Genomic DNA, 25,000 nt, shown 5'->3' with positions numbered 1-25,000 from the left:
GAGTAGCAATCATACGTCTAGACTTGAGTGCACCTAGAGATTGAGTTAGCCCCCAAGGAGCTAACCCCAAGCATCATAAACAAATGCGAGATGAGGACTAAATCACCTAGATGCCCCTAAGGACCCAATAAAACTCCATGACATTTGAGAATGATTAAGAAAGCTTAATCAATAGTATAAAAAATCGTCATCATATTAAGGAAATGTCATGAAACATCATATTCATCAATAATAAAAGTCATCAATAATAAAAGTCAAGGGGGCATCAAACATTAATATCACGTACAGAAACAGTGGTAGAGCTGCCCTAAGTAACTAAATGTAAGCTCCCGTGTTCCTTGAAGTTAAGGACATTAAGGATCGATATCAGAGCCAGGTTTCGATCCTGGGACCTGTGGGTTATGGGCCCACCACGCTTCCGCTGCGCCACTCTGATTTATGAAAAAAATTGAACCATTTCTCAATTGGTGTGTGTCATTCTTCTGCAGGGGCCATGCTAATCTTCTGTGTATCGTTCCAATTTTTACCCGTTTTAACCTATATTCGATTGCTCTTCCCTGATTTCGATGTGGACCATTTTATGATTTGAATTAGGTTATACTAGAGAAATTTTAGAAAATTTGAAGCTCCTAACACAAGAAAAAGCTTGCTCGACAAGGCATACGTCATCCATATAAATAGTCATTCTCGCTTTTCTCAAGTAATGCTTGTGTAAGAACATAATAGCATGGGAGTATATCTTTCCTTAGGTGTTAGAATATGCATGTTTAGGACTCTAGAAGGACTATTTGGATGAAAATATTTTATATGTTAAGAAAAACTAAGGAAATATCCCTAGGATGAGAATTTATGATGCATACCGATTTTTATGCTTTCCATTGTGCTGGAATGGAGGATAAGATATTATGATATGTGTCCTGGGTGAGTAATGAGTGTTATTTCCCCACTGAGTTTGCTTGAATGTTTAGATTATGATTTCCTTACTGGTTGATAGGAACATATCCCTAATAGGCATGCATGAATGAGTAGATTATGTTTTTCGTGCTTTATGTGATTGATAGAAATATCTTCCTAACAAAGTATGCATGAGTTATGTTTTTCGTGCTTTATGTGATTGATAGAAATATCTTCCTAACAAAGTATGCATGAGTGATCTAAGCTAATTAGGGCATTAGAGCTAGAGCGGTTTATATGTTGACCTAGGTCAGTACATTTCTATCGAGCACTCAAGGATTATGAGTAGCAATCATACGTCTAGACTTGAGTGCACCTAGAGATTGAGTTAGCCCCCAAGGAGCTAACCCCAAGCATCATAAACAAATGCGAGATGAGGACTAAATCACCTAGATGCCCCTAAGGACCCAATAAGCCTCCATGACATTTGAGAATGATTAAGAAAGTTTAATCAATAGTATAAAAAATCGTCATCATATTAAGGAAATGTCATGAAACATCATATTCATCAATAATAAAAGTCAAGTACAGAAACAGTGGTAGAGCTGCCCTAAGTAACTAAATGTAAGCTCCCGTGTTCCTTGAAGTTAAGGACATTAAGGATCGATATCAGAGCCAGGTTTCGATCCTGGGACCTGTGGGTTATGGGCCCACCACGCTTCCGCTGCGCCACTCTGATTTATGAAAAAAATTGAACCATTTCTCAATTGGTGTGTGTCATTCTTCTGCAGGGGCCATGCTAATCTTCTGTGTATCGTTCCAATTTTTACCCGTTTTAACCTATATTCGATTGCTCTTCCCTGATTTCGATGTGGACCATTTTATGATTTGAATTAGGTTATACTAGAGAAATTTTAGAAAATTTGAAGCTCCTAACACAAGAAAAAGCTTGCTCGACAAGGCATACGTCATCCATATAAATAGTCATTCTCGCTTTTCTCAAGTAATGCTTGTGTAAGAACATAATAGCATGGGAGTATATCTTTCCTTAGGTGTTAGAATATGCATGTTTAGGACTCTAGAAGGACTATTTGGATGAAAATATTTTATATGTTAAGAAAAACTAAGGAAATATCCCTAGGATGAGAATTTATGATGCATACCGATTTTTATGCTTTCCATTGTGCTGGAATGGAGGATAAGATATTATGATATGTGTCCTGGGTGAGTAATGAGTGTTATTTCCCCACTGAGTTTGCTTGAATGTTTAGATTATGATTTCCTTACTGGTTGATAGGAACATATCCCTAATAGGCATGCATGAATGAGTAGATTATGTTTTTCGTGCTTTATGTGATTGATAGAAATATCTTCCTAACAAAGTATGCATGAGTGATCTAAGCTAATTAGGGCATTAGAGCTAGAGCGGTTTATATGTTGACCTAGGTCAGTACATTTCTATCGAGCACTCAAGGATTATGAGTAGCAATCATACGTCTAGACTTGAGTGCACCTAGAGATTGAGTTAGCCCCCAAGGAGATAACCCCAAGCATCATAAACAAATACGAGATGAGGACTAAATCACCTAGATGCCCCTAAGGACCCAATAAGCCTCCATGACATTTGAGAATGATTAAGAAAGCTTAATCAATAGTATAAAAAATCATCATCATATTAAGGAAATGTCATGGAACATCACATTCATCAATAATAAAAGTCATCAAGGGCTTCAAACATTAATCACGTACAGAAGCTCAATAAAAAAAATAACTATTATTATTTAAAAAATCGACCAAATGTATAATCAATGACATGATTTAATACTTTCCTTAAATGAATGATCCAACTACATTTAAAATTAATGTAATGCGAAGATAATGAATCTCATTGATGCATCTAATTTTATGAAATATCTTAGAAAACAATGATAGCCCATTCTTCCAAAGCAATGCATTTATTATAATAAATAAATAAAATAGGAGATTTATTTTTATCCATCTCCTTTGACTTTGTAATCAATGAACAAAAAACTACCTCATTTAATGATTCTTTCAAGTGGGTTTGGTGTAACAGGATCTTCTTAAATGGAAAGGGTGAGAGGGTTTTGTTCTTAGTTCAATTGTTTGGGATGTTAATTCTTTTTAGCTCGAACAACTCAGGTAAAAAACGGTAACGATTTAGTAGCAGATATTATCTTTATGGGTTTCCTCTCAAGACTTTAAAACGTGTCTATTAGTGAAAGGTTTTCACACCGTTGTAAAGGATGTTTTGTTCTCCTCCCCAACCAATGTGGAATATCACAATCCACCCCCCTTCGGGCCCAGCGTTCTCGCTGGCACACCACCTCGTGTTTATCCCCCTTCGAGGAACTACCTTCTCGCTGGTTCATCGCCCGGTGTCTGACTCTATTACCAATAACGACGCAAGCTCACCATTAGTAGATATTGTCCTCTTTAGGATTTCCCTTACGAGCTTCCTCTCAAGGTTTTAAAATGCGTCTACTATGGGAAGGTTTCCACACGCTTAAGTGTGTTTCGTTCTCCTCCCCAACCAATGTGGAACATCACAAAAACTGAAATCCACCCAACCCAACCATATAGTTTTGGGATCGTTCCATTTAAGTTTGAATTTTTTTTAAATCTTTTTGTTTCTAATAAAAATAAAATTTTAGTTCGTAAAAATATTTATGCAGATGGAAGGCGTAAAAACCTAAATTTCGATGTAGAAGACCATGTGTTCCTAAAGATAGCACCCATGAGAGGGATGTTCAGATTTTGAAAAGAAAGGGAAGCTAATCCCCAAGTTATTCGATCCTTTTGAGATACTAAAAAGAATAGGACTAGTGGCTTGTAGACTCGCACTCCCCCATACACAATATATTTTATGTGTCTATGTTACGAAAGTATACGTCACCCCACTCACATTATAGCACATGATACACTTCCCTTGAGAAAGGATTTAACGTGTAAAGAAGAGTCGATCCAAAATTTCTCCAAATTTTATTTCTTTATGGATATGAACTTCAAGATACTCGACAAGAAGAAAAGGACTAACAAGAGGTAACGAATTTTATAAAAAAAAATTGGATTAATTCGAAAAAAATAATATTAAAATTTTCGGAAAGTGATAAATTTCCTTATTTATAAAGTTTAAAAGAACCACCAAATTGACATTGCCGACCAAATTAGATCCTCCATAGTCCCTTATGCACATAATGCACAGCCTCTTGAAATCTAGCCGTTGGATCTCCCTCTAACTTGGATATGAACTAGAACATTCACAGATCATCAAATCCAACGGCTAAAATTCATAACTAAATTTGACAAAGCTCTGATCGGCCCATGATTTTCTAGCAAAAAATCCAAAAGGATCAACTACAAAATCGTGGTGGTTCTAAATGTTTCAAAGGCAGTGGATCATTTCTCTTAAGTCATGAGCCATGTGCGTTCATTTGGAGCATGAAGCAAGCAACATCGAGCCTTCAATCACGAGTTATAAGCTTTTTCATTTTTTAGGTTTTGAGTTCTCATGTTCCTTCCAAATTCGAGAGCTATAGTCCATCGAGCCTCCAAATTTGTTTCTATTCTTTCTAAATAAGATTAACCACAATTTTGGTGAAGGAAAGAAGGGGCAAAATGCCCCAAATCTATTTCTCAAATTTGGGTCGCCATTGAAGTAAGTCAGAGGAGGTTAAAAAATTCAATTCGATTTTACACGCGAATTCGTCGCGTGAGACCTACCCCAATCGGTTTTTGCACATCCAAGAAACATTTTCATAGAAGACCTGAAAGGATAATAACTAACACAATATCTACCACTCAAGAGTGTGAATAGATATGAATAGATATGAAAATATTATTACTCCGCCAAAGAATACAGATTTAAGAATAAGAAATAGAATTGAGATCGAAGGTTCAATCTTCATTGATATTCACAATGTTTAAATAGATACAAACTAATACCTACAAACAATGAAAATATAAACTATTTAAATCTTGACAATAAAATAAAATATACTACTAATCAAATCTAAAGAAAAAAATATTCCTTGAAAATAAGATATATTCTATGACTAATATATTCTCCAAATATTAACGGATTATGAATATTTTGACTAATTCAAACTAACAATAAGTTGCATTAAATTTTGACAGCCTCCCTTATTGCAAACTTATTTTCTCAATAGCTCTGAGAGTCTTTACGAAAAACTTCAATATGTCCGCAACTTGCTCATTAGTCTGTATTTTCTGCAATTCAACATCCTCCGTTAGCATTCTCTCAAACAAAATGATAATGAGTAGTCACCATTTCTTGAATAAGCCTTCTGATCAGCCACAAAAATCCTTGAGTAGTCATTGTAGCAGCTACATATTCTGCTTCACAACTTGACAAAACAACGATGCTTTGCTTTTTATTGCACCATGAAATTGCAACAGAGCCTGCTGTAAAACAAAAACCTCTTGTGGAGCATCTGTCGTTCACGTCACCTGTCCAATTAGCATCCACAAAACCACTAGGATTTTTATCAGGTTCAGCACCCCACCCCACGGGTCCAGAGTTATTGAAACTCGGCTTCCTCCAGCTCCTCTCTGTTTTGTCCTCAGCAGCCGGACCAATTCCATTTCCAAAGCTCTTTTTCCCAACGGCGTTGGATTTTTCAGTCATCTCCCCTCACATTTCCATAATTTTCGACTCTAACTCCTTGTCAAGTTTTTTCCAATCATGTTCTTTCTCAGCTAGAACCTCTTCCCTCGGCCTCACCATTCCAAATGGGTTCGAACTCTTGGGCCTCGTCGTCGTCCCTGATATCTTCGACGACTTCACATCATTCACCGGCAGCGTACGTGGCTGCAGATTAAGCTTCGGTCGACTGCCACCACCGCCGCTGCCAAAATTACCTTCATCTTTCTTCCTCCTATTTTCATCAAAGACCCTTGACAAACCCCACTTCGAGTTAGATGAATCATCCCCATTCGAATACCTGTTACTCCTCTCATACGAACCATTCGAGCCATAATTCCTAAATTCACCACCAACACGACTGGAATTTAAACCTTTCTGGCATCTTCCCTTCCCTCCATAAAAATCAAAGTCATCCCTCCGTGAATTATGATCTTTTGATTCCTCCAATTCTGGTGACAAAGAGTTGTAGGTTTCAACAACTTTGATTCCATCTGATTGAAGCTTTTCCACAGACTTAGCAAGGTTACTTCGGGTTTGGTTGGATTTAGACACCATGTTCAGCTGGACCTTGAGCCTCTAAACTTCATTTATGGCAGAGGCTAATGCAGCAGCATCCATTGTGTGCTACTTTTGAACAGCTTCGAGTTTGGACTTCCATGCTCGATTGTGATCTTGAGAAAGTTGTGCAGTTCTTGAACACGATCTTCCTCAGAAGCGAAGAGCTCAAACACTTGCTGTTGGGATTCTTCAAGCTTTGCTGACATATCTGATAGTTGTTTATTTGCTTCTTCTGCTTTCTGCTGGGCTTGCTTTTTGTGTGATTCAGATGCACTTAGTTGATCACTTGTTTTCTTCAGTTCCTCCTAGAGTTGAGAAAGTCGTGATTCCAATTCAGCCACATTGTTCGGCTCTTTACTCTTCTTTTGACAATGTGGAAAAACATCTGATACAAGAGTTTTGTTTCCAGTTGCATGATGAGAACAACCAGAATCGAGAATCCATTCTTCATTGTAGTCTATAAAGGCATGAGCATCTGTAGAGACATCATCTTGATGTACAGCTGAAGTCACGTTTGTTGGCTGGTCAAGAACCTCAATGGTTAAGGAATATTCCCAAATTTGATCGGAAGAATTTTTACTCTCATGTACAACATTTGCTTCTAATACCTACATTGACTTGGCAATTTGGCTTAATATGACCTGGCTTTCCGCAACGATCACACACTACTTCCACCTGACAATCTCGTTTAAAATGGCCAGGTTTTCCACACTTGTAACAAGCTTTAAATGGCTTCTTTGACAACTCCTCACTCCTGAATTGATTCTCATTGCTTGAAGAAGGTTTTCAATGAAAATTCTGTCTCCTTTGATCTTTGACATGCAACACAACTTATGACTTTAGGGAAAACTCGGTGTTGTTAGTCATTTGCTTAATCAAAGCTTCCTGATTGGAAAGAAGATTCACCAGCTCAATTACTGTAGGCTGATTTGCCCACCCTTGTATTGAGGAAATAAATGGCATAAAATCTTTTCGTAATCCACGAATAAGATGACGCCGTAATCGAGCACCACTCACTGACTCCTTAGCATCTAATTTTGAAATTTTACAACACAGATTTTTCACTTTTAAAAAATATTCTTCAACAGAAAAATTACATTGAGTTACCATAGCTAATTCATTCTCTAGAAATTGCAGTTGAGCTGTATTTTTCTTAGTGAACAACTTTTGAAGTGTTTTCTATACTTGCTTTGGTGACTTTTAATCACGAACGTGATCAATATACTCCTTGCTAATCAAAGTTTGCAAGGTAAATAAGGCTTTTTCGGATTTGATCTTCCATTTTCAACGTAATTCTGCATTCTTTGGAGTATTTGCTGGAATTTCTGTGTCATCACCTTCCATTAAATCCCACAAATCTTTCCCCTGTAGATAAGCTTCCATACATAACTTCCAATAACTATAGTTATTGCAAACAAGCTTTTCCATAGCTATACCAAATCGTACCAACTTGGCTCTGATACCAATTGACGCAATATCTACCACCCTGAATAGATATGAAAATATTATTGGTCAATGAAAGAATAAGATTTAGGAATAAGAAATAGAATTCAAATCGAAGGTTCAATCTTTATTGATATTCAGAACATTTAAATAAATACAAGATACCAACTAATACCTACAAATAAGAAAAATATAAACTATCTCAATCTTGACAATAAAATAAAATATACTACTAATCAAATCTAAAGAGTAAAATATTAACCGAATCTAAGATATATTCTATAACTAATATATTCTCCAAATATTAACTGAATAAGAATATCTTGTATTAACTGAATCTCAGATATATTATATAGTTAATGTATTCTCCAAATATTAACGGATTATGATTATAAATATGAATATTTTGACTAACTCAAACTAACTTTCACTAAATTTTGACAATGACACCCAGAGTGTTCCAATTAGAGAAATATAATATCATTAGTTTTGGGGGCAAAACTCAAACTCTTATTTCTAGCCCATTTTATTTAAAATTGAGGTTTCGTTAGACGTACGGAACTAAATAAAACATATCTGATGAGGGAATTGAGGGGTAATTCGTCTGAGATCAAGCTGCCTAGGAGGATCAACTCTACATTTTAGGTTCAGATGCAAACCGAAAGTTTGAATCCAATAGTAGCCACAGTTGTCATCTTAAATTAATTCATTTAGTTTGAGGGGAATATAAGGAAGAATTCTTGTGAAAAAAATTGTAGTCTTAATATGCAACAATAATCGTACCAATAAACCCTAAAATTGAGTATTCCACCAAGTTTGGAAGCTGATAATTTAGGACACAGTACTAGAAAAGGTGAGATATTGCCCCTAACTCTTTCTTGAGACTCAATCTTTTAAGTTTCATGAAAGAATTGTGGGGAGAAATGTAAGAACCCTAGATTTCTACTAACTTAAAGTCGCTACCGTATATATAATATAACTTCTTATGCGAAAATAATCAATAAAATCATCTCCATAAAACAACGTTATGGGCTTACATGTTTAAGAAAATGTCTTTAAAACAATACAAAAGACATACAAACATTACATGAAATATACAAGTAGCATGTGGCTTGAGTATTTTATACTCAGTAAGTGACCCCGCTATTGGAGCTAGAAAATGAAAAGACATATAAACATGAATGGGACCTATCATTTTAAGTCGTATTCCCTTAGGTGACCATCCTAATGGGATCGTTGGATGAGTAGTTAAAACATTCAACATGAATAGGACCTATCATTTTAAGTCGTATTCGGAATTATTACACACCTTCTGGGTCCCTTCTAGTCGGGCTAGCATTCTCTCGGAAACCCGAAAGTAGTAGCAACCATCTTAACATCATGTTAAACATAATGATCATTTTCCCTTTCATAAGGTTCATCATAAGCCCCATGCTTGTAACTTAAAATAATTCATGAGGTCCAAAACAACCTCTCTTCCTATTTTCCTTCATACCATATGATTTTATATCATAACTTTCAAAATCATGTCTTGGGATTGTGCAACATATCAATGCCAAGTTTCAATCTTGGGACCTGTGGGTTATGGGCCCACCACACTTCCGCTGCGCCACACTGATTTATAAAAAAATTGAACCATTTCTCAATTGGTGTGTGTCATCCTTCCACAAGGACCATGCTAATCTTCTGTGTATCGTTCCAATTTTTACCCGTTTTAACCTATATTCGATTGCTCTTCCCTGATTTCGATGTGGACCATTTTATGATTTGAATTAGGTTATACTAGAGAAATTTTAGAAAATTTAAAGCTCCTAACACAAGAAAAAGCTTGCTCAAAAAGGCATACGTCATCCATATAATTAGTCATTCTCGCTTTTCTCAAGTAATGCTTGTGTAAGAACATAATAGCATGGGAGTATATATTTCCTTAGGTGTTAGAATATGCATGTTTAGGACTCTAGAAGGACTATTTGGATGAAAATATTTTATATGTTAAGAAAAATTAAGGAAATGTCCCTGGGATGAGAATTTATGATGCATACCAATTTTTTTGAGTTTGCTTGAATGTTTAGATTATGATTTCCTTACTGGTTGATAGGAACATATCCCTAATAAACATGCATGAATGAGTAGATTATGTTTTTCGTGCTTTAGGTGATTGATAGAAATATCTTTCTAACAAAGTATGCATGAGTGATCTAAGCTAATTAGGGCATTAGAGCTAGAGCGGTTTATATGTTGACCTAGGTCAGTACATTTCTATCGAGCACTCAAGGATTATGAGTAGCAATCATATGTCTAGACTTGAGTGCACCGTTGACCTAGGTCAGTACATTTCTATCGGGCACTCTAAGATTATGAGTAGCAATCATATGTCTAGACTTGAGTGCACCGTTGACCTAGGTCAGTACATTTTTTTATGATGCTTGGGGTTAGCTCCTTGGGGGCTAACTCAACAAGCCTCCATGACATTTAAGAATGATTAAGAAAGCTTAATCAATATTATAAAAAATCATCAAGGAAATGTCATGAAACATCATATTCATCAATAATAAGTCATCAAGGGCATCAAACATTAATCTCATACAGAAGCAGTGGTAGAGCTACCTAAGTAACTAAATGTTATCTCTCGATCATTGAAGTTAATGGACATTAACAATTGATATCAGAGCCAAGTTTCGATCCTAGGACTTGTGGGTTATGGGCCCACCACGCTTGAGCTATGCCACTCTAATTTATAAAAAAAATTTAACCATTTCTCAATTGGTGTGTGTCATCCTTTTGCAGGGGCCATGCTAATCACCTCTGTATCGTTCCAATTTTTACATGTTTTGACCTATATTTGATTGTTCTTCTCCGATTTCGTTGTTAACCTCATTATGATTTGAATTAGGTTATAATAGAGAAATTTTAGAAAATTTGAAGCTCCTAACACAAGGACATACTAGCATGCGAGCATATCTTGCCTTAAATGGTAGATTATGCATGTTTAGGACTCTAAAAGGGCTATTTGGATGAAAATGCTATGTATGTTAAGGAAAATTATCGAAATGCCCCTAGGAAAATTAATAAAATGCCCCTAGGATGTGGTATGCGTGACTAATGGGTGTTATTTCCCCATTGAGTTTGTTTGAATGTTTAGATTATGATTTCCTTGCTGGTTGATATGAATATTTGTCTATTAATCATGCATTCATGAGTAGATTATGTGTTTTCGTGCTGTAGGTGATTGATAGAAATATCTCCCTAACAAAGTATGCATGAGTGGAACAAGCTAAGATTATGGCACTAGAGCTAGAGCGGTTTACATATTGACCTAGGCCAGTACATTTCTAATAGATCGAGCACTCTAGGATTATGAGTATCGATCATATGTCAAGACTTGGGTGCACCCAGAGATTGAACTAGCCCCGAGGAGCTAACCCCAAGCATCCTAAAAAATGCAAGATGAGGAATAAATCACCTAGATGCCCCAAAGGACCTAATAACCCTCCATGACATCTAATAATGATTAAGAAAGCTTAACAATAGTATGAAAAATATCATCAGAACCCCAAAGTTACATGAGCTATTATTGAGTGTAGGGTCGAGTCAAGGCTGATGTTGCAATCATGTAAACTGATCTTGAAGAAGGGCTTGAAATTACATGGGTAGTTAGCTCGAGATGAGAACTTCTATTGAGTGTACAAACGGGTAAGGAAGAAGTTACGATTTCGTAAACTAGCCTTGGAAAAGATTTGGGGTTACACAGGTAGATGGGTTAGGGTGAGTGCTCCAATTAAGTGTAGGAATGGGATAAAGACTAAGACCGCAATTCTATAAACCGATCATGAAAACGGACTTGGGACTACGCATGTAGTTGACTTATGATGAGTGCCCCTAGTGAATGTGAACACGGCGTCAAGCCTCCTGAATAGGGTCGCACCGGCGTAAATTTGTAATTGAGGGTGGCACGTCAAACCCTCAAAGTGTGTTGTATGTTGTATGTTGTATGTCACGAGCACAAGATTCTTCTCTAGTACGTGTTCTGTATGGATGCATAGAGCAAGATACTATACACACTTTTTTTTTTTGCTATTGGTTTCCAGCCGCATAAGTGAGTGCTAGTCTGTAGTCAGACCTAACGGCACATATATGAGTCCACCTAGCAGATTCATATTTAAACAAATATTATGCATTCATCTTACCAAAAAAAAAAAAAAAACAGAGCCTAGGAATAATTACGTAAAGATAGTAAAAGGCCCTGAAAGGGTATTTTTGGAAAAATAATTCTAAAAGAGTGAAATAAAAAATTTAACCCACGCAACATCCAATTTGCGAGCAATGCCCTCGTAATAAACCAAATTTATAAAGATAGCCCTACAAAGTGGGAAATTGTAAAAATGGCCCATAGTTAACCAAATTGGAAATTAAGCCCCTCGATGCTGGCTTATTTGGAAGCTAGCTCACAAGATGACAAATTGATATTTTTGGTATAAAACGATGATTTTTTTGAGATAATTACCAAATTAATAATTAATAACTAAAGAAAAAGTTTGGGATAATTACAAAAATTATCAACCATGGGATGTTTGACAAGTGAAAGACTCTCATTGGTTGAATTCAAATTTGAGAACACATAAATGGTAAGGAAAATGATTGAATTTACGTGTTTAACCTCACATCCTCAACACCACCTCCAATAAAACCTAGATTTTTAAACCCAAATAAATGAATTAGAAGCTCAAATTATTCTTGCTTGAAAGAGCACAACCCTACCTCACTACTTTGACCGATTTTTAAAAAGTCAAAAGTAACAAGATTTATCGAAAGTTAGATTATGGGTATGTTTACTCACTTTTTTTTTTAAAAAAAAAAAATCTTCCTCTATAGATCTCTTTAAGTTCATAAGAAAGAGATCTACAAAACGCCAATTGTGCTCCATTAATAAGAAATCTAGAATTTAAGCGGTTTTGATTTCGTAAAAATTAGCATGTCTAATATATTCCAAAAGTTTATTGAGCTCAAATAGAAAGAATTTTATGAAGAGCTTGAAGAAAAATAACGAGAGGAAGACTCGACTTAAGTTTCTAAAAATTGAGAAATTCCCTCTCCACGATGAATCTCATCCCTAAAAACTTATTTGCATTACTTTGTGGCAAGAAAAGAAACATATTTACTAAAGAAACCATAAGTTAAAAGTCACTAGAACCGAAGAACCAAAAAGTTGACTTTCGGTGAGTAACAAATTTTGGAACTTTAGAACTTTATCCACAAAATTCGTTCTCCATCGGTTGAGTCATGATATGGGTCTTATACCACTAGCTTTAGGACAAATTAAGGAACTAAGTCACTGAAGAAGTTGAGAGGAGATAAGCTCTCAATCGTCCGAATTGAGGGCAACTTGACTTGATTTTCTAGGTAAGCCAGTACCGAGCAACCTACTTTGACTCAACATATTTTTGTGGTTTTTGAACCAAATGAATTAAAATGAGTCTTAAATAATCAATCGTACGTAGGTCTTAGAGACAGTCATAGATTCTCTAGAGAACGAATGAGTTACAGAGGTAGGAAGCGGTCTTTGTCGCGTGTATCGTAAAGACAATATGTAGAAGATGAGTGACGTGGCAACGTAGGAATCTACCACATCATTCTATTGCCTTTTCTTATATTTGTACATTGTTTAGATTGGTTCATCCCTTTTTATACCGGTCTTACAATAATTTTTAATATTGTAGAAAATATATTCAACTCTGGATATTCTCAAAATAATGTTTGATGTTTACCAAACTAGACTCAATCGGGCATATATTCAAGCAATTTGAAAAAAATTTAGTTTCGAAAAGATCATGAATAGTGATCCCAAGCACACTCGAATATGTAATTAGCCATATGGAGTATGTTTCAAAAAATACTTGAAAGGGTCAATGAGGACCATGGAAAAGTTATTAGAAATCATGCTTAGGAGGTTATTTGACCTAGTATCATGTTAACTAAGTCTTGAAATACTAAAAGTTAACCGTTTGGTACATTATTTTATCTTACAGGTTCCACAATGCATAATTGAGAACCCTAATAGAATTCATATGTTTATAAGCTTTTCAACATGTCTTGGTCGATATATTATCCCTTGTTTGAGTATGTTTTCAACATGTCTTGGTCGATATATTATCCCTTGTTTGAGTATGTTGAGCATGATGTACGTATATTCAAGTTTATAATTGCATGATTTAGGGTTTGGGATCCCATTTGTGCCAAGTATTGTTATTGGATGATGGAATGTGCTCTACAATATCTGTAATGATCATATAGACCATAAGCTACTACTTCGTTATTATGATCCTAGAACCCAGTTTTGGATTCTACATAATATTCGGTTGACTAAGTATTTTATAAGGACGATAAGGGCGCTTTCCCTATTCATGAACTAGCTAAAAGGGTTTAGGGTCTATTAGATACACAGAGTTCAATTGTCACCCACAAGGGATCCTAAGAGTCGTAGAGGGTATACTATTGAGGTAGCCTGATTGTACCTAGTGGAGAGCCATGATCTTATATTGTTATACTTGAGAGTGAATGTGAGTCGGTAGTTAAGTCTTAGTTTGAAAGGAAATATGGCAGATTGATTACTGTTCCTCAGGTAGGTAGGTTATTGTTCTAACCCGAGAAGGGTGATAACTCTTAAAAAGTAGAGTTAACCAAGCCTTTTTGTACTTAATTTTGTACTTATACTTACCATTTTTTTTTTTGTTAATTACTCAATTTTTATAATTAGTAAGCATGAAATTGTTCATTATGGTTCAACATGAAAAAAATATCATTATGCATAAATCGAGTCTAATTGTACACTTAATTGAGTTATTTGGTTAAATTTCAGAACATTTATGTTGAACCATGATGTTGTAACAAATCTAGAAACAAATCTTCTAGCAATGACCATGTACAAATTGCTGACCCTAATATTGAAGCAATTCAAAAGGCAAATTTTTTGGGGATGACATGGAAATTATAATCCAAATCATCAAGCCACGTGGGTCATTGATTATCCAATTAGGAACGTCCTAGGTGGACCCCTTATCCTTTCTCAGCCCGAAATGGGAAGAAACAAATAGTATAAAAAGGAAAGGTTACCTAAAAAGAGGAGGAGGCTACCAAAGGGGAAAACGGAAAAGGCGCAATAGAGAAGAAGACTAGATGAGTACTTGAAGTTGATGCTTTGACCTCTATTGATGCGCAATTAGTTTCGGTGAATAATATTTTACAAAATCTAGCATTGGGACAAGGTTCAATGACTAATGCACTAGTCAAAACTGCTTTTGTAATGACTCAAATAACAACTGAATCTTGTGTATATTGTGGAGAAGAATCCGACTTCAATTTTTTTTATGTGGGGAATCAAGCTAACAACCAGAAAAATAATCCCTTCTCAAACACTTATAATCTGGGGGTGGAGAAACCATCCAAACTTTTCATTGAAGAGACAAAGCTCATATAATCAACAAATGTCACCTAAGGCAAATTACCCTCCAAGCTTTGGACTATAAAATCAAATGACATATGATCCTCAACAAGCCAATGCCCAAGGAAAAGGAACTAGTTAAGCTCAACAGATATAGAGAACATCTTTGAGAGCCTAATAAAGGAATATATGACAAAAAATAATTTTTTGGTACAGAGTCAGTAAGCATCCTTGCGAAATTTGAAAGTCCAATCAAGTCAATTAGCAACTGAGTTACGAAATAGATCTCTTGGAAAGCTGCCAACAGATACCGAAACACCAAAAAGAAAAGGCAAGGAGCAATAGACTAAGATGTCCTTTTCCACCAAGAATAAAAAGAAAGAAAGAGGAAGTCCATTTTGATACGTTCATGGATATTCGGAAGGAAATTCATATAAACATACCACTCGTGGAAGTTTTGAAGCAAATGCCACATTATGTGAAATTCTTGAACTATGTGCTCACTAATAAGAGGAAGTTCGAAGAATTCAAGGTGATAGAACTAAATGAAAAGTGTAGTGCAATTCTAAAAAATAAAATCCCACTAAAGGAAAAAGACTCGGGCCCATTCACTATTACTGTATCCATTGGAGGAAAAAAGTTAGGTCGAACATTATGTGACTTGAGAGCAAACATCAACTTAATACCTCTATCCATTCATAAAAAGTTAAGGATTAGTGAGGCTAGACTAACTATAGCCACCATCCAACTAGTCAATAGATCCATCACTTATCCCTAAGCAAAGATCGAAGACATTTTAATTCAAGTGGATAAATTCATATACCCAGCAAATTTTATTGTTCTAGACTATGAAGCGGATCGTGATGTACCAATTATCATAGGAAGACCGTTAATGAAAACCACGAGAACATTAGTAGATGTCCACAATGGAACTATAATTTTGAGAATGAATGATCAACAAATAGAATTCAATGTCAATGACACTCTGAAATGTCCAGCAAAGGAGGAGAATGCTCAACAATTTATAAATTGACAGAAAATCCAACAAATAGTTGGAAAAAACAACAAGAACAAGACAACAACTAGAATAATTGCATTAAATAACAAGCAGAATAGTAGGAACTCATAAGAGTTATTGAATCACGGGAATCGGAGGAAAAAAAAATTATCAATGAAATCGTCTTTTGAGAACACAACCTTGAACTACATATTAGAAGCATAACTATTTGATATATGGAGGATAAACTTCACGAAATTATTCTCACCCAATCAAGATTGAGAATTTCAAAGGGGCATCACTTCTTTATTAATGGATAATTGAAAAAAATGAAAAGAGAAAAAGGGAGGGTCACGATTTGCAAAAAAAAAAAAAAATATATTTGATTAGAATATTTTACCTATACATTATTTTCAAGTTTATAGTGACTCCCAATTAAAAATGACATCCAAAAATTTTGTAACGACTCTAGATTTTCTACTAATCTAAAGTTGCTACCATCTTCCTATCATCATCTCTTAACTAGAAATAAACATTGAAAAAATTATCGTAAAACATTGTCATGAACTTACATGTTGAAAACGTCTTTAAAGCAAAGCAACATAATGAAAGTAAAAAATAAAAATAAAAATAAAAAAAAAGTGAAAAAATTAAAATTGAAAAATTTCCTATACTAACCTATGATTTAGGAATTTAAATACAACTATTGTATACATGTGTCACAGTCTTTACTTGAGGATTGTACACGGGTGCCTTGCCTTTACCTAAAATGGAAGTAGCACATGACTTGAAATACTTATTAGGTGACCCCTATTTGAGTTAAATGCAATCACATATATTTTCATGAGTGGGATCTATCATAACGGTTTATTTTCCTACAGTGGCTATCCTAACCAGGAAATTTGGATGTGTATTTAATTTCCCTACACACGGTCTACACGTGCGCGTATGGACCCACCAGTTGGTTCACACACCTCTTGAATCGATTTCTGGTCGGGCGAACCTAACCCTCTTCGAGCTTATCTTTGACACTCATGTCACGTTGATCTCTCAAATCTTGTGTATGCCTCGACTTAAGTTGAATGCATACTCTTGGTGTGTTGGATGATGGACTATCCTCCTCGGTTGCATAATGATACTTCTCAATTTTGGCCCTCCCATGGTTGGATGGGCGCCACTTGAGGGTCGCCCCTTGACTGTCTTGCGTGTGGGGGTCACAACTTATTTTCTCTGAGTGTGGTTGTGAACTCTTACCCATTTAACTTAGTCATCATCCTCGATAACTTTCTCACCTCACAATCCTATCATTGATTGTGACACCAAGCAACAACTACCTATGACTTCGCCTTTTTATGCTAAATAAATAAATTACCTATTCATGAACTAGCTAAGAGGGGTTAGGGTTTATTGGATACACAGAGTTCAATTGTCACTCATAGGGAATCCTAAGAGTCATAGAGGGTATACTACTGAGGTAGCCTGATTGTACCAAGTGGGGAGCCATGACCTTATATTGTTATACCTAAGAGCGGGTGTGAGTCGGTAGTTAAGTCTTAGTTTGAAAGGAAATATGACAGGTAGTTTACTGTTCCTCAAGTAGGTAGGTTATTGTTCTAACCCGAGGAGGGTGATAACTCTTCAAAAGTAGAGTTATACCAAGCCTTTTTGTACTTAATTTTGTACTCATACTCACCATTTTCTTATTAATTGCTCAATTTATTCTGATTAGTAAGCATGAAATTGTTCATTATGGTTCAACATGGAAAAAAATATCAATTTGCATTAATCGAGTCTAATTGTACACTTAATTGAGTTATTTGGTAAAATTTCAGAACATTTATGTTGAACCATGATGTTGTTACAAATCTAGAAACAAACCTATTAGCGATGATCATGTACAAATTGCTCACCCTAATGTTAAAGCAATTCAAAAAGAAAATTTTTTGGAAATGACATGGAAATTATAATCCAAATCATCAAGCCACGTGGGTCATTAACTACCCAATTAGGAACGTCCGAGGTGGACCCCTTATCCTTTCTCAGCCCCAAATGGGAAGAAACAAACAGTATAAAAAGGAAAGGTTACTTAAAAAGAAGAGGAGGCCACTAAAGGGGAAAACAAAAAAGGCACAATAGAGAAAAAGACTAGATGAGTACTTGAAGTTGATGCTTTGATCTCTATTGATGTTCAATTAGCTTCGGTGACCTATATTTTACAAAATTTAGCATTGGCACAAGGTTCAATGACTAATGCACTAGCCCATCAAAATTGCTACTGTAATGACTCAAACAACTACTGAATCTTGTGTATATTGTGGAGAAGAACACACTTTTGATCAATGACCAAGTAATCTTACTTCAATTTTTTATGTGGGAAATCAAGCTAGCAATCAGAAAAATAATCTATTCTCAAACACTTATAATCGGGGGTGGAGAAACCATCCAAACTTTTCATGGAAGAGACAAAACTCATATAATCAACAAATACCACCTAAGGCAAATTACCATCGATGCTCTGGACTACAAAATCAAATGGCATATGATCCCAAGCTAATGCCCAAGGAAAAGGAACTAGTCTTACTCAACACATACATGGAACATCTCTTGAGAGCCGCCTAATAAAGAAATATATGAAGAAAAAAAAAATGATGTTGTGATACATAGCCAACAAACATCCTTGCAAAATTTAGAAATCCAAGTAGGTCAATTAGCAACTGAGTTATGGAATACATATCTTGGAAAGCTGCCAGCAGATACCGAAATACCAAAAAGAAAAGACAAGGAGCAATGTCAAGCAATATAAACAAGAATCAAGAAAGAAATACCCCGTAGGTGAGGTGAAATTAACGAACACAGTAAGAGTTACTCCCATGAAGTAGTTGATATATAGCAGAGAAGGGAGGAAACTACTAAAGAGAAGGATCAAAACAAAAATTATACTAAAATAGTAGTCTCCTAAAATGCAAACGATAGTCAACAATGAAGAAGAGAGTAGAACGAGAGTAAAAAGAAAGAGGAAGTCAATTTTCATATAAACATATCACGATTGGAAGCTTGGAAGAAAATGTCAAATTATGTTAAATTCTTGTAGGATGTACTCACTAATATAAGGAAGTTTGATAAATTTAAGGTGGTGGCACTTAATGAAAAGTGTAATGCAATTTTTAAAAATAAAATTCACTAAGGAAAAATAAAATCTCATTCACTATTCTTGTATATCTATTTGACGAAAGGAGTTAGGTCGAGCATTATGTGACTTGGGTGCAAGCATCAACTTAATACCTCTGTCCATTTACAAGAAGTTAGTGATTAGTGAGGCTAGGCCAACTATGGTCACCATCCAACTAGCCAATAGATCCATCACTTATACCTAAGAAAAGATCAAAGACATTTTAATTCAAGTGGATAAATTCATATTTTCAGGAAATTTTATTGTTCTAGACTATGAAGCAGATCGTGATGTACCAATTATCTCAGAAAGACAATTTTTTAAAACCAGAAGAACACGGGTAGATGTCCACAAGGGAACTATAGTTTTGAAAATGAATGATCAACAGATAACAAATAGAATTCAATGTCAACGACACTCTGAAATGTCCAGCAAAGGTAGAGGAATGCTCATCAATTTATAAATTGACAGAAAATCCAACAAATAGTTGGAAACAGCAACAAGCACACGACAACAAATGGAATAATTGCATTAAATAACAAGCAGAATGACAGGAACTCATAAGAGTTTTTGAATAACTGGAATTAGAGGAAAAAAATAGTTTATGAATGAAGTCATCTTTTGAGAACACCATAGAAGCATAACTATTTAGTATACGGAGGATAAACTTTACGAAATTATTCTCACCCACCGCAGGATCGAGAGTTTCAAAGTACATCACTTCTTTGTTAATGGATAATTGAAAAAAAATGAAAAGATAAAAAGGGAGCATGTCACTATTTGCAAAATATATATATATATATATATATATATATATATATATATATATATATATATATTTGATTAGAATATTTTACCTATACATTATTTTTAAGTTTACCTTGACTCCCAACTAAAAATGACATCCAAAGATTTTGTAACGCCCTAGATTTTCTACTAACCTAAAGTTGATACCATCATCATATCATCATCTCTTATGCATAAATAAACATTAAAAATATCATCATAAAACATTGTCATGGACTTACATTTTGAAAACGTCTTTAAAGCAACATGATGAAAAAAAAAAAAAAAAGAAGTAAAAATTAAAATTGAAAAATTCCCTATACTAACCGATGGTCTAGGAATTTAAATACAACTACTATGTGCATGTGTCATAGTCTTTACTTGTGATGTCGTCGTCAGCTGTACATGGGTGTCTTGCCTTAACCGTTAATGGAAGTAGCAAATGAATTGAGTATTTTAAGAAATACTTAGTAACTGACCCTCTATCGCAGTTAAATGCAATCGCATACAATTTCATGAGTGGGACCTATGATAAATGTCTATTTTCCTATGGTGGCTATCCTAAATGGGCAATTTGGATATGTACTTAATTTTCCTACACATGGTCCACACGTGCGCGTATGGACCTACAAGTTGGTTCGCACACCTCCTAGACTCCTTTCTAGTTGGGCGAACTCGACCCTCTTCGAGCTTGTCTTTGACACTCGTGTCGTTTCAATCTCTCGAATCTTGCATATGCCTCGGCTTAACTTAAGTGCATACTCTTGGTGTTTTGGATGATGGACTATCCTCCTTGGTTGTATCATGACACTTCTCAATCTTGACCCTCCTATGGTCAAATGGGCGCCACTTGAGGATCGCCCCTTGACAGTCTTGCGTGTGGGGGTCACAACTTATTTTCTACTAGTGTGGTTTTGACACTCTACCCTACTTAACTTGTCATCATCTTCGATGAAATTTTCGGTGTCACAATTGTATCGTTGATTGTGACACCAAACAACAACTGCCTATGACTTTTCCTTTTCAAGCTAGATAAAAAAATTACCTATTCTTACACCCTCCCGTTGGAATAGTAACTACTTGTTCATTGCTTCTATTGGCTAGAATAGTAGATTACCTACTCATATAGGCTCCTTCGGATAGAAAAGTATAAGATCATGGCTCCCCATTAGGTATAACCAGAGCTACCTTAGTAGTATACATTCCATGAGTCTTGGAGTCCCTTATGGGTGATAACTAATTCTTATGTACCAAGTAAACCCTGACACATGTTGGTCAATTTATGAATAGGAGTTATGCCCAAATGTTCCTATAATGTAACTAATCAACCCAAAAATTTTGACTCAATAGCTAGGTTCTAGGATTAACTTGTTGCAAGACAATAGCTCATGATCTAAAATAGTCATAACAGGCACTCTAGGCCACGCAACAATCGTCGAAATACTAATTCGGCACATACGAATTTCCAAACCCTCAAACATGAATCTAAAATTATACATAGGCATAAAATCATGCTCCACATACTCAAATAAAGAATGATAAATCAATTAAGCATGCTTAAGTACTTGTGAAACACAATTCATGCAAGCCAATACTATAAAACCGAATATTGTACTAAATTATAAAGTTTTAGGTTTACGGGGCTTATCTTTCATAATGTGGTCAATCAGGCTTATATGAATGTTAATCATTTGCCAAAAGTTCTAATCGATTCCTACAAGTATTTTTTTAAACTTGCTCGAAATAGTTACTTACTCATTTGGTTGTGTTTGAATGCTCGATTCAAGGCCTTTCAAAGGTTGAAATTTCTAAGTAAACATTGTCTGTTTTTTAGAACGATAAATATTTTTTTTAGAACCGGTCTAAAAGTATTTGATTCAATGCCTTTCAAAGGTTGAAATTTCTAAGTAAATAGTGTCTATTTTCTAGAACAATAAATATTTTTTTTAGAACCGGTCTAAAAGTATTTGAACCGATTCAAATATGTGAGCAAAGGTTGGTCTATATAGTGGTTTACCTATTCAGTCGAGTTCGTGATCGCTTTTAGCTATATTTTGAAGTTGTTTCCTCCTCAATTTTCTTGGGTAGGTCCGAAATTGAGTTTATTTCCTCGAACATTAAAAGTTATGGTGAGAAGTGGTCTAAAAATAAGTAAACTACTCTATTTATTATTGAATTAGATAGTAAGAAAAACCCCTCATTCTTCTCTTCGAGACCTGTCAATATCAAGACAGGGAAGATAGACAAGAATTCTTCGGTAAGAATGCTTAGTTTCAAGCTACTGATGCTAAAATCTTATTAGTCAAGTTTAGTTAGCTCTGGATGAGTCCTTTCTTCCTTCCATGATGAACTGTTGATACCAGTCCTCCATTTTTTCTCTGTAGATCGAGGGGAAAGGGGGCTCGACGGGAAGAGGATTGTAACAAGTGAGAGAAGGAAGGAGGTCAACATCTTTCGAATATATAACATGGATTCTGGCAATGCTCAGAATGATTCATCCTTTCCACAGAGGTCAATCTTTGCCTAGAAGAAGCTCCACGAGAAGAGGCACGAAGCGGCTCAACTGTAAAGGAAAGGAGAGGGGCGAAGCCACTAGACAGAGTAGCCCTCGCTTTTTCGAAGAATCCTGCACCCATGGGCATATGACCCACCGTCGGGGCATAAGCGCCCTCTTGCTACCCATATGCGAGGCGCCGTCTTAGCTTCCCTGACCAGGATCGCTCCCACACCAGTAGCGTTTGTGATCGGCCTACTCAACTATGTATCGATCGTAAAGGCACCTGGTCCCCCCTCCTCGGCCCTCCACAAACACACCCCGAGAGCATCCCCCTTCGCATCTTTTTGAGTGATTTTGGTTGTAGCTCTTCGTCGTCCAGGTGCATTTGATTTTACCCAGAACTTCTGTCAATGAATGAGATGGCTGAAAAAGCCACTGTTTCCGTCCCCGGGAGGAAAGAAATGGCGGTAGATGATAATGAAAAAGGGCGTCTGCTAGCCTGAGGTTCAGGTTCAGGAGAGAAGCCCATTTACCTCGCTCGTTCAGTAGTCAAGTCGAATGAATAAGAAAGAAGTATTGATTGATCCTTTTCTTTTACCTAGGGAAATCAGGTGAAAGGGGCATAGTGCCAATGAAAAAAGCATAAGTTACCTCGTTCGTGCTCCCGCTGCCAAAAGATCAGCTCATTCACCTTCCCTTGAACCTCTATTCCCTGATCGGGGTAAAGCCGTTAATTCATTGACTCTCTCTCGGACTTCATTGTCAAAGAAGAAAGCTCAAATCTTTTCCTTCTTTTTGTGAGTCTCTTCACTCCTTCCCTTTCCTGTGAGTAAAGAAAAGAGAATTGATTACTCAATAGGTAAAAAACTTAATGGGATGACATGACAAGCTCTAGAGTTGCCACATCATCGTTTACTTTTAAACTAAGGAGCACGTGAGAATCTCAACTTTCTACCGTCTAAAAATCATATCTTTTCTCTTGATCAGTGAGCGTTTCCACTCGATTTCTTCAAGAATCGTGTAGTTCTACACACCATGGATTGTTTAGGAATGATCTCAATTCATTTGGCTTATTCGCGAGCAAGATATAAGAGGTTAAATTCGGGTACTTAGGAATGAACTTACCTAGATTTTCAACTTCAATTTGGTCTCGAATTAGAACCATATTCTTATTTTTTCACAACTTCTTTACAAGTTTGTTCCTTAATTTGCACTAAAGCTAATGGTATAAGATCAATGCTATGACTCGAGATATGGAGAATGAATTTCGTGGTTTAAGTTATGGATTTCAAAACTTACAAATTCATCGAAAGTCAACCTTTTGGTTCTTGGATTCTAGGGACTTTTGGCCCGGATTTCATGGTTTAAGTTGCTCCTCTCCTTGCCACGAAGTTTAACGATTTGGTTTCAAATGATGACATTCATCGTGGAGGAGTAATTTCTCGATTTTTAGAAACTTAGGCCCAAACTTGCATAAAGAAATTGAGGGTCTTCCTTTACTTATTATTCTAACCGAGGGGATTGAATGACAAAACTCTATCCTCGTATTAAGCTCTTTCCTCGTAGTCTAAAGACACCAAAAGTAGCCTTTGAAATTTTCTATAAAGGAAGATTTTTGAAGAAAATCGAGAACACTAATCCATAAAGTTTCCTTGAATTACTCTTGATTCTTTGCCTAATTTTATAAACAGGCAAAGTAGTGATGTAGGTTAATAACATAACGCCTATGCATATTGCATAATAATTCTTGTCAGATCTTTCATATTTAGCATAGCTTACTTAGTGTGATGTACGAAGGTTTATGCATCAAAGATTATCATCATCATATTATTCTATAACAAGGAATAATCACATTATAGCACAACTTATAAATATGGCATAACACCACATAGGGACATGAGACACGTGTAATCGTACATCATACAATTGTCTCAACCAAGCCAAAAGTCGAACCATTTAACTGAGTAGCTTAAGTCGAGTTGCTAATTTAACTATGGAGCTAGTCCAAATCTATCCTTTGAAATCTAAGTCAATTTATGAGAATTCACAACACCAAATTAGAACACGTTGAACTTTTAATTTACTTTATGCCCACAATTAAACTTATAATTTATCTTAGAATTCTTTAAATGGAGCAAAAAGAGGCATACTCATCTCAATTTCTTTTAGAAATACTAAAATCCGCTTCAAGAGGATAAAAAAAAAGATAAAAAAAAAATAAAAAAAAAGTCTAGAAAACAATGGAACAATTGGATCAACCCAAGCCATTTAAGCCACTTGAAGTCGTAGAGCCGAGCTAAACAATTGCTGAGGAGGAGCGCGGGTCACGACATCAGGTGGAGTCAAGCATGCGAGTTCAAACATGGTTTATGAGGTCTTATGAAACAGGGCCATTATGCATCCAAATTCACTCGGAAATGAAATCTAAACTCAAGGCTATAGATACGATTTTAGTTCTTAGAAAACATGAAATAATGGTTACACCTGGTTTTTTTTTTTTTTTTTTTTTTTTTTTTTTTTTTTTTTTTTTTTTT

General features: G+C 35.7%; 6 non-coding genes across 6 annotated transcripts; all 6 read right to left on the bottom strand.

Annotated features, from left to right (window-relative positions):
- Positions 1 to 364: 364 nt before the first annotated feature.
- TRNAM-CAU lies at positions 365 to 436 on the bottom strand. The gene has a single exon. It is a non-coding gene; the product is annotated as a tRNA-Met (tRNA).
- A 6-nt stretch (positions 437 to 442) lies between these two features.
- On the bottom strand, positions 443 to 547 carry LOC111477354. Its single transcript, XR_002717274.1, has one exon. It is a non-coding gene; the product is annotated as a U6 spliceosomal RNA (small nuclear RNA).
- A 1,014-nt stretch (positions 548 to 1,561) lies between these two features.
- TRNAM-CAU lies at positions 1,562 to 1,633 on the bottom strand. The gene has a single exon. It is a non-coding gene; the product is annotated as a tRNA-Met (tRNA).
- A 6-nt stretch (positions 1,634 to 1,639) lies between these two features.
- Positions 1,640 to 1,744, bottom strand: LOC111477353. Its single transcript, XR_002717273.1, has one exon. It is a non-coding gene; the product is annotated as a U6 spliceosomal RNA (small nuclear RNA).
- A 7,459-nt stretch (positions 1,745 to 9,203) lies between these two features.
- On the bottom strand, positions 9,204 to 9,308 carry LOC111477376. Its single transcript, XR_002717294.1, has one exon. It is a non-coding gene; the product is annotated as a U6 spliceosomal RNA (small nuclear RNA).
- A 1,012-nt stretch (positions 9,309 to 10,320) lies between these two features.
- On the bottom strand, positions 10,321 to 10,425 carry LOC111477384. Its single transcript, XR_002717302.1, has one exon. It is a non-coding gene; the product is annotated as a U6 spliceosomal RNA (small nuclear RNA).
- Between the last annotated feature and the right edge of the window lie 14,575 nt (positions 10,426 to 25,000).

This window comes from Cucurbita maxima, unplaced genomic scaffold (assembly GCF_002738345.1).
Source record: "Cucurbita maxima cultivar Rimu unplaced genomic scaffold, Cmax_1.0 Cma_Scf00003, whole genome shotgun sequence".
NCBI lineage: Eukaryota > Viridiplantae > Streptophyta > Magnoliopsida > Cucurbitales > Cucurbitaceae > Cucurbita > Cucurbita maxima.
The sequence above is the reverse complement of the archived record's forward strand: the minus strand, read 5'-3'. Positions and strand labels throughout refer to the sequence as shown.